The sequence below is a fragment of the Nyctereutes procyonoides genome, unplaced genomic scaffold (genome assembly GCF_905146905.1).
Source record: "Nyctereutes procyonoides isolate TBG_1078 unplaced genomic scaffold, NYPRO_anot_genome, whole genome shotgun sequence".
NCBI lineage: Eukaryota > Metazoa > Chordata > Mammalia > Carnivora > Canidae > Nyctereutes > Nyctereutes procyonoides.
The window spans coordinates 26,564,558-26,575,354 of record NW_026575047.1 but is presented as its reverse complement, the minus strand read 5'-3'; the positions used below and the strand labels follow the sequence as shown (position 1 = coordinate 26,575,354).

The 10,797-nt window shown below is 40.1% G+C and overlaps 1 long non-coding RNA gene across 2 annotated transcripts in view; it reads left to right on the top strand.

Annotated features, from left to right (window-relative positions):
• Nucleotides 1-1,955: 1,955 nt before the first annotated feature.
• The window catches only part of LOC129510452 (uncharacterized), a 170,649-nt gene continuing 161,807 nt past the window's right edge, over nt 1,956-10,797 (top strand). For both annotated transcript variants that reach the window (XR_008664599.1, XR_008664600.1), the window contains exon 1: nt 1,956-2,051. This is a non-coding gene — a long non-coding RNA (uncharacterized LOC129510452). The remainder of the gene's footprint in view (nt 2,052-10,797) is intronic.

Below are 10,797 nucleotides of genomic sequence, written 5' to 3'. Positions count from 1 at the left end.
ATTTAAAGACGTTTAATTTTGAGCCTTGCGTGTTTCCAATTTTTTTTTTCAGAGCAGACGGTGTGCATGTATAGAATACCATTGATTTGTGTATAGTGGTCCTTTTATTAGTGGTGAGTGCTTTTTAGGATAAAATCAGATTAAAATTATTATAGTTATTCATGACTTTTAAAATTCTTTTACTTAAAATAATGGAAACTATACACCAAATATATAAAATACTTACTTTGTAGCAGGCTTTGTGCCAAATGGTTTATATACATATTTTCAGTAAGCCTTACCAGAATCTTATGAGGTAGACAGAGAAATTAATGCCCATTTTATGGGTGAAATCTCAGAAGGGTAATGACTTATGCAAGTTCTCATGTCCAATGAATAGGAAGCTGAGACTTTAACCTGGGTGTGTTTGATGCCACATAATACATATGAAATATAATCTATGTGATATCACATATGTGTATGTATGTGTATATATGCCTAGACCACATTACTTGGATATGACACTCAAACTTTCAAACTATATTTTCTTTCTTTCTCCCTCCTCTTTCAGTTTTTCTACCTCTTGGCCTCTTTGCTCTTTCTAATTGTGAGCTAAATTTACTCGTCGGTCAGGTCACAGACTGTCATCTAGGTGGGCAGAGTGTCAGAGTGATGCACATCATACATGACCCTTACAGATCATCCAGGCCCCAAGTGGGCAAAGCTCTGGATCTCTATGCTAGATAGCCTGGGTTTCTCTCTTACTTCTGCTCTCTGCTACCTGGATGTTGTTGGGCAAGTTTTGCAGCTTCTCAGAGCCTCAGCTTCCTCATTTTGTGTGCTGGTTGGTGCCAACAAAGGTTGGTAGTCTGTGTCCCCATGAGGGCTATTGTGAGCATGAAATATGAGAAGGCTCTGAAAGCCCTTTATGAGCAGCAAAGTGTCATAGTCACTCTGCCATGATCTTTGGGTTCTTTGTGATGAAGATTTGTTTCAGGAGAGACAACAAAGTAAGTAAAAACAGGAACCACTACAGAGTCAGAGTTCCAGAAGAGCAGGAGTCACAAAAGTTCATGTGGGATCCAGCACATGGAACTCCAGAAACCAGAATTAGTCACCATCCCAGGCGGGAGGCATCTGTTTTTTCCTACTCCAAGAATTGGTCATGAAAACAACCTCACCACCCTCTGCCTTTGCTTCTACAAACCTGCCATTACTGATTAACTTATTTCTATTCCTGTCTCTCTGCCTTGTGGCTTTTGCTCATGTCTCCTTGCTTACAGCCTTCTCTTCTGAGTTATTCTGCTTTTGTCTCTGTTAAGGATCACTGTCTCTTTCTGTAAGTCTCACACTCAAACTGCCAAGGGAGAAGATTCAATGTGCTAGCAACAGTGGTGTGCTGGTAGATGTTCCATAAGTGGCTGCCTGTGGGTAGTTTGAGATGGGGGAAACCCTGATTTGTGATGTTTGCCAATTTCCATGGTGCACATAATTCCACTACAGTTGATTTCAAACTACCAACATAACTCCTCAACTCCTGAAAATGGAACAGTTGGATCCTGTGAATCAGTATGAGCCAGCTCTAGGACATCACTGTCACCCCTGTCTGCCACTGTATAGTCTCTGGTCAATTTAGGGATCAGTTGGTCTTGAACTAGGTTCCCATCCTGTCCATGGAGCTGTGACCAAGGTGGGATGATCAGATGTTTAATCTCTCTGAAAAAATATTGTGACATGTAGGGTTCCAAGTTCATAATAAACTCTCTCACATAAATATTATTTAACCCTCATTTTATGTATTAGGTCTCTGAGAGAAAAGGCTTTGCAAAGGGAAGATAAATACAAATTAGGAAATGACTAATGATGTGAGACAAGTGTAAAAAATAAGCAGTGGGAGTTCAGAGATGAGAAATGTCACTTCCTGGTAGAAGCAAACCAGGAAGATGTTTTGGGTTAGATAGCACTTGGACTGAACCCTCAAAGATGGCAGGACTTGGGAGTGCTAAGACTAGAGGAGAAAGTATTCAAAATACAGAGAACAAGAGTTGGAAGAAAAATGGAGCAGACACAGAGTAAGTATGGGGTCAGTGACACTTTATTTAATTGGAGCAAAAGGTGTGTGTGTGGGGGGACAAGGTGATCATATTATCAAGAAAAGTTGTAGAGGACCTTGTGTGTAAAAATAAAGTAGCTGGAATATACTACACTGTTTTACTCTGTTGCTCTTACCAAATGGCAGTGAAGTATAAGCTTGTTAAAGCTATCATCTGTATCATTACTGGGTCTATTAGAGTAGAACTCGCAAGACTGCTGATAATTGCATGGTGCTATGTCACATAAAAGTGACTTAGTTAAAAGTCTCCATCCCTTTAAATAACTGCTGTTACTTTTTGCATTCAGTGGTGTCAACAAGATGAGACAGATCGCCAGTGAGTATAAGGCTGGGATAAATCTGGAGACCTGGGATCTAGTCTCTGCTTTATCACCAGCTCAAGGAGGGACCTGGGGAAAATCATTACTTTGCCAACCTTGGTCTGTCCTCACGTCTGTAATCCTGCAGGGTGGTTATTTGATGGTTGCTTTCTTACCTTTTCCAAGTCTATAATCACATACACATGACTTCTCCCAATTATTATTTCAGATAAAGTCATTCATTATTTGGGTACTAGCAAAGAACAAAGTATTTCATGCCCTCAGCATGGATGATCTTCCTTTGGGAAACAGCTACTACAGGAAACACTGACAAAGTTCATATATGATAAGGGATGAGCATCCTGGTTAATTGAGTTTTCCTGTTATGGTGAAGAGTAGTGAAACTTATTTAAACCCTTGCTGTTAGCAACATGCCCCAAGTGTTCTAGCTAACATTTTGACCTAAGAAACACAACTTAAAAAAAAAAAAGGAAACTATTAAGGATTCTATACATGACAGTAACTGAATGACAATAAATAATAATGGATATTATTTATTGAACGTTTATTCTCTGCCAGATACTGATCCGAGAACTTTATATGCACAATCTCTTCCAATATTGCTGAGAAATACAAGAGCCAGGCAAACTATTACAGCACCTTATGGTGGGTTAAATGGTGGCCTCTCAGAAGATGTCTACATTCTAATCCTTGAAACTCTTATGGGTGTAAATGAATGTGGTCTTATTTGGAGGAAGTCCTTTGCAGATGTAATTAAGCTAAACATCTTAAGAACATCATCTTAAGATTTTCATGCAGGGCCCTACATCCAATGACAAATGTCCTTATAAAAGACACACAGAAGAGAGACATATAAAGAGGAAAATGGCATGTGACAATGGGAGTAGAGATTGCAGTGATGTGGCCATAAGCCAAGGAACACCCTGAGCCACCAGAATCTGCAGAAGATAGGGAACAGAACAGATTTCTCTTACAACTTTCAGAGGGAGCAAAGCCCTATTGACACCTTGAGATCAGACTTTGGGCCTTCAGAATGGTGAGAACAGAAATTTTTCTTCTTGAAGCCACCACGTTTGTGGTAATCTATTATAGCAGGCATAAGAAATGAACACACACTTTTTTACAAATACAAAATGAGGCCTAGAAGGGTCAGTTAAACTTACCTTAGATCTCATGGTTGGTAAGTGACACTGCAGGAGATTTACCTAGGCAGCTTTAGAGCTTGTTTTCAATCTTAATTGAATGTTGTACCTCACAACTCTATCTCCATAGAGATATAGAAACTACCAGTTACTGTACACTCTGAACAGTTCTTTGAGAAAATGGGGCAAATGTAGGGTGCTACAGGAGCACACAGGGGGACATATAAGCCAGCTTCTGTGTGTGGGGGGGTGTTACTGAAAGTATCTTAGTGGGCAGCCGGGGTGGCTCAGGGGTTTAGCGCCACCTTCAGCCCTGGGTGTGATCCTGGAGACCTGGGATAGAGTCCCATGTTGGGCTCCCTGCACGGATCCTGCTTCTCCCTCTGCCTATGCCTCTGCCTCTCTCTCTCTCTCTCTCTCTCTCTCTCTCTCTCTCTCTCTCTCATGAATAAATAAATACAATTTTTAAAAAAGAAAGTATCCTAAAGAAGATGATGATACTGGGCTGAATTTTAATGATGGAGAAACTTTTTCAGAAAATAAAGTGAGGAGAGTTCCAAACAAGATCAACCAAGGAGGATGAGAGAGAGTGAGGCAACCTTTAGGGAATTATAATAGTTAGACATGGCCCTGGGGGTTCCTGGGAAAGGGATGGAATATATGGGAGAAGTTCAAAGCAAGGACCAGCTGATGGAAGGTCTTATGTACCAAGCTAGAGATCATGAAATCCTCAGGCAGTTGGAGAGATGGGAGAATTGGTGTAGGCTGATTGCATCATCAGACCAGTGTTTTCCAGACTTACAGTGGAGAGCACCCTGTAGGATGGAATAGAGGGGGTTGATACAGAAGCAGATTGGGATGCACATTACAGCACTGGAGATGGTCACAGAAGGGAAAAAGCACATTTAGTAGACAGTTTTACATGGTGACATGAGTAGGATTCAGTGATTAGTGGGATGTCAAGGGCAAGAGGAAGGAGAAACATGGGGGGGCAAGTTTGGGAACTGGGTTGAATGTGGCATCCTTAGCTGGTACAAGAAATAAAGTAGGTACCCACTGAGGTAGTGACAGAGATGGAGTTGGAGGCAGGGAGTGCAAATAAATATTTCACTAATGACTGAGGACCTCCCATGGTTTTCATTCTGAATACGTGAATATCTACATATGGCTCACGGCTTTGGATTTGCTGTGGTAGTTCATACGGAATTTGCAATGTACTCTAAGGGAAGGAGGAGGAAGCCAATATGGACTACATACTACAGGGGGTGGTGTCTAACTTACATTATCTTATTCAGTCTCCCGAATAAAATTTCCAGGTAAATGTTATCCATATTTCATAAATGAGGAAGTCAATTAAAGTGCTAAAATGATTAAGTAACTGGTAACTGGACCAATGTCACAAAGTTATTCAATGTCTGGGTTAGCCCAGAGTTTAGATCTCATTTTCTTTCCTGTTGCCTTCTGGACATAGAGGTAGAGTGCTTTTTGAGTCACATCTTCCCCATTTATTAGCTGTCTGACCTTTGGAAATTTGCTTAACCACTCCATGCCTCAATTTTAGCAGCTGTCAAAAGGGGATAAAAATAATAGTGCCTGTTCTCTTTGACTCAAATAAGAGCCTATGACTGAAATCTCAGCAAATGGTAAAAGCCTAGAAAAATATGAATAACTATTTATGTGATTAGCCTAGACTTTTCAAATTTTATTTTTTGAGGTAAGTCCTGACTTCAGCAAGTTTTCTTGTGAATTTTTCTGATTTCCTCCTGAAAGTTTGGTAGCAGTTTTCTAGTTAAAGAGTTTTTAAAATTTGGGCTTATTTAACTATTCAAATCACTCCAAGCAGTTTCTAAGTGTGCTTCTCTAAACACCTAAAAAAAAAAAATGGACTCTATTGGTCATGGGTTTTTGTTGGTTGTGTGAACACCAGATCTATTCATGTGCCTCGTGAAAGATGTCCAGCAACAGATACAACTTGTGTTAAACTTAGAGGTGATACGAAAAGAAACATCCAGCACTTCAGCTGAGCAAGACAGATTTGGGTCCTTTTAAAGCACCTGGTAGTATGGATGGGTTCTTAGTCATTTTGCAAACTCTGGAATCTAGCAGAACCCAGTCTCTTCAGTGCAGAAAACGTGGGTATTTACTGGTTGCTCTTTAACATATAGGGTGGTATTGGCTCATCCTTAATCCTTATCCAATTCTAAGACTAGTTTTTTGCTTCAAAAAGCCCAGCATAGGAAAAGAAAGAGAACTGTAAAAACAGGCACACAGCCACAGATAAAAGCTAGTAGCACTTTTCAAAGGCATGGGTATATGTGTGTGTAATGTAAAGTAACACCATCTTTTGTCATATCTTTAAAAAATTGTGTGAAGAGGTAACAGTAGAAATGTTGAGAGTACAGTTGTGTAATTACCAGAACAAATATATTTTCTCAGAAAGGATAAACTATGTACATTTCACAACTTTGTGCTAGTCTCTACAAGGGTGATGAAGGTAGTAGAGGACAGTGGAAGGAAAATGAGCCTGGGAACCAGGATAACTTTTGTTTTTTCATCTTAAACTCTTAGACTAGTTGGCATTGAGTTTTAGTTACATACCACTGAGGGATCCTTATGCCTGTAACATAGGCATATAGTGTGGAAGAGTGGAAAAATAACTTAAAAGTACATTCACACTCTAGATAGAAAAAAAAAGGATTCTTAATTCTAATGCCTTAGAATAGGTAATCTTAATCTTTTAAGAAATTCCTATTGGATCTTTTCTGGCCAATTGTCCAAACTTGAACAAATTACTGAGGTCAGGGGGATAGAATCCTCATATTAGGTAGGCAGGAGTTATTTGCTCACTCTGGTAGTCAGGGTAATAGTCAACTATTCCTGTTTCACAGTGAAGTGGCTCCACAAGAAAAATGGGTTTTGCTTTCAAGAAGGGAAAACAAGTGCTGGACCAACAACAAGGGATGTCCACTGTACCTCTACTACTTGTTAGTCTTAGTGCTAAGGGCTGCAGGATCCAAGATCATTTCTGTGATTCCTGCCAGGTGCTCTCCACTGGGATCCCCATGAGAATCCTGTCCTACTAACCCCTAAGTCAGTGTGTAAATTCTTTGTCATGGAGAACTCAGCTTCCATTTCATCATTTCTAAGGCACCTTCTCAGATAGCACTTATCCATGAAGGCTGTTTTCTCTGATACAGCACATGCTTTATAATCACCAGTTCACCATAGGCTGTTGAGCCTGAATCTCATCCAATCACTTTTCCAGGCCATTTGCCCTCACTAATGTATCTCTCATTTCTTCCCTGTCCTCCTCCCCATCACCACCCCCATTCAGACATTCATTTCTTCTCACTTGGGTGGTTTGGTATATTCTAACTTTCTGACTCCAGTCTCCCATTTTCTTCAGGGCAATTTTCCCCAAAGCACACAGCTCTGACCATGTTAACACTACCTTTAAAATCTGAAAGAGGTAAAGTGGGAAGGCAGAACTGAGTGAGACCGAAGAGCTGAGTGAGACCGAAACTTCGTATATGCGGGAGGTTCTTTTCTTAACAGCTAACAGCTTATCTCAGACCTAGTCCTAAAGGTCTGATGGAAAATACTGCAGCAAAATTAGAATCACTTGACAGTGGTTTCGAGAGCTGTGTTAATAGAATGCAATAACAGGAAGGGACCAGAACTGGAGGAGAGAATGGAGGTGAGGTGAGGATGAGCAGCTACCAAGATGGATGAGGGTTAGAGGAATCCCAAAATGGTGATATTTCAAAGGAAGGAAACACAGGGCTTCATATGCACAGGCATGGTTTGGCTGGTTTGAGTTGTTTTTAAAGAAAGTCATGGTGGGTGCCTGGGTGGTACAGTTTGTTGAGTGTCTGAATCTTGGTTTTGGCTCAGGTTATGATCTTGGGGTCGTAAGATTGAGCTCCATGTCAGCAGGAAGGCTGCTTGATATTCTCTCTCCCTCTCTTTCTGCTCCCTCTCTCTCTCTGCGTGTGTCTTTTCTGTAAAATAAATAAATAAATCTATCTTTAAAAATAAATAAAGAGTCATGGCCCTGCCTACCTGGACTGTGGTGTGCTTTGATTGTGTTTGGGTATCCAGGTAGACCTACTTATTTATTTACAAGGCAAATATTTATTGAATAGCTACCATTTGCCAAGCACTGTGTATCAAAGGATGCACATGGAAGCCTTGGAGAGTGATTATGGTTGACCCAAGTGGTCATGGGTAGAAAGAAAAGAGACATGTTTTGTGTTTTCCAGTTTATCAAACTGTGTCCCTTTTGCCCAGTAGGTATTCAAAAGAGGGTTACTGAATTGAAAACCAGTTCATGCTACTAAAGAGTATCCCATGGATTCATAAAAACTAAGGAAGGAGTAATAAGCATCTTTAGTGAGCAAACAGTATGCTCCTGGCCAAAAAAATGCAACTTTGGGTTGGTTTGACTTTGCTCTGTCTTGCTTATTAACTAAAAGATAAAATCCCTTGATGTGTCTTTTTTTTTCTCTTTCCTCTTCTTACTCTTCTCATTTTTCTCTCTGCAAAGTTCTCATTAACACATTTTAATGAGTATAAATGAGGACTTCGTGTCCCAAGAAAGAGAAAAGCCAAGCAGCGTGCACAGAGAGAGAGAGATGGAAAATAAGCAATTATCGCTGTGGGTTTTTATATTTCTGGGCCATCCTTGAATCTCATGTTGCTTGCCAAGTCGGCAGAAGATGACTCCTAATTGCATGAGAAAGATGAGATTGGTGATAAAAGCACAGATATAAATATAGATATGGTGTAGATGTGGATATCAATATAGATATAAATATAACCTCTCGGTTGTATCTTCGAGTCTGTGCTATTCATCTGACTTCCCTTTGTTCTTATATGGTATTTTCATTTTTTTAAAACTCAGTCTGTCAGAAATTCCCAAAGCCATTTTCCTGTCACCCACTGGAATGTCCTGGACTTGGAAAATATTGACTTTTGGTGTTAAAACCTCTCCTGACAGTTCTAGAATGCTAACATGCAGGCAGGTCTGGCTTATCAAAGCATTGATCAGGACTCTGGAAAAAGACTTTGCACAGTCTTTTGTCTCTGTCACCAGAGATGTTCTTGTTCCAGAGCCCACCCCCTCAGTCACAGTGATGCCTTGCTCTCATCTGGGGCACAGGTGGGTGTGACCCTTCTGGACCTAAAGTGACCCAGTTCCATTTTCTCTAAATCCTCACCACAGCCCTGTGAGGTAGCAATGAATCTCCTTAGGTCAGTTGTTTATAGTCTTTGAATCTGTGGATCCCCCTTTTAGTGTTAACACTGTCACACTAACTATACTTTTAGTATCCATTCAATGAAAAAGTCACAATGAGCAAAATCTATCCTTAGTTCATTAACTCTTATGTTGAGGTACATAATAATAGCAAAACATTAAAAATGTTTAACATGTATCTAGTGCTGATGATGTGCCAGGTACGGAGGCAAACATTTACGGTGATTCTCTTCTCTCATTCTCATGACAACCTTTTGTGACATGTCTTCTGCTCCACTCCATTTTATAGACAGGAATCCTAAACCCTTGAGAGGGGTGATAATTGGTTCAAAGACAAACATCTCATAAGTGGCAGAAAAGGAATTCAAACCTACCCAGTGGGGGTTTAGAGCCAGCATTCTTAACTATGATGTGGTTTAGACACTAATTTGGAAAAAGTAGAGACACCTTCATTGGGTTGACAGATTCTAGTTGGAGACAAAAGGGTTGCCATGGAATGGATGAGATAATGTATATAGAGAAATCATACAGTGCCTAGTGTTCTCAGCAAAGGTTACTCCCAAGGATAACAAATATCTTTGACCCTGTTCCTCATTGATAAAAAAATTTTTAAAGTGATCTTTATATGATTACTGCAGGGATTGAGGACCAAGATACCAAGAGCCTTGGCATGGTGGCCTTGGTCACAGGGGTGAACCAGGTGGGGTGAGAGGGATGGTGCTCTCACCCTTGGCATTGGCATTCTTGGTCCTGAAGTCAGTGTCTTGGCCTAGGCATAGCAGGAGCATAAGGTCCCTTGGTTTACAAAGACAGAGTGGTCATTTTGGCATCTTTGGTGACCAGTAATAGCAGCAACATAATCCAGAAAGGAAAAGAGAGAAAGGGTAAAAGTTGAGTAATCCACAGAGTGCTTAGGAGACACCTGCCAAGGGCCTGGCAGGATGTTTCTGGGGACATTTGAAAGGGGTAGGAGCAAGAGGGATGAAAGTCTGTAAACGATCCTCTTTCTCCTAGACAGAGCATGGTTGTTATCAGTACAATCATCCCTGAAGATGGTCCAGAGAGCTTCTCTGCTATGAAATGTATATGTCTTAAATAAATTACAAAGAAAGAAAGAAAGAAAGAAAGAAAGAAAGAAAGAAAAGAAAGAAGAAAGAAAGAGAAAAGAAAGAAAGAAAGAAAGAAAGAAAGAAAGAAAGAGAAAGAATATAAATACATTTGCTATTGTGTGACTGAGCTCACAAGTAGTAAGGAATTTCTTAGAGTATAAAACTGCAAACAACAAACCATGAACTGAAACCAGAAAGGTGAGTCATAAAACAAAATAATCTTGGGTAAAATGACACAACCAGGTACCCGACGTTTTGAGGACTGTTGGTCACACAGACTATAAGAAATGGATCTGGGGTTCACACAACAGGGAAGATACTAGGCTTAACATCCCCTCATAAGCCATGACTCTCAGTGAATGGTTGATCTAAAAAAATATCTTCCTGCCACTGACAAGAAAGTGTTTCTGCTGTGACTCTGATAGAATTCTATTACTGACAATACGTGTCTCCCCTGGAAATGGTTAGCTATGGTCCAGGCCTGTCCTCATGTGGTTACTTTGTACCATCAATGGCATTGGAAAATAAAGTCAGGAAATTAATGTAGCTCTAACTTGAGAGCAGTTCCTGGTGTCCAGAAATGCCATATGCAAATTCTGTCAGGAGGTCACCATCTTCGTTAGAGTCTTCAGGATGCCCATAGGCTAACTTCAGCCAAATACAAACACCTAATGAAAAATGGCCAAATAGACATTAAGTAGGCTATCATGGGTAATTCTCAGCAGAAACAATTACCAACAAGTTTTGACACCAAAGGTCTTCAGATATTTGGATTATTAGATATGGAAGACATATTACTTAAGAATATCATGTTTAAAGAAGGGCAAGATGGAATAAATATAGAAAGGAAAAAGAGACTATCAATCATGACCAAGCA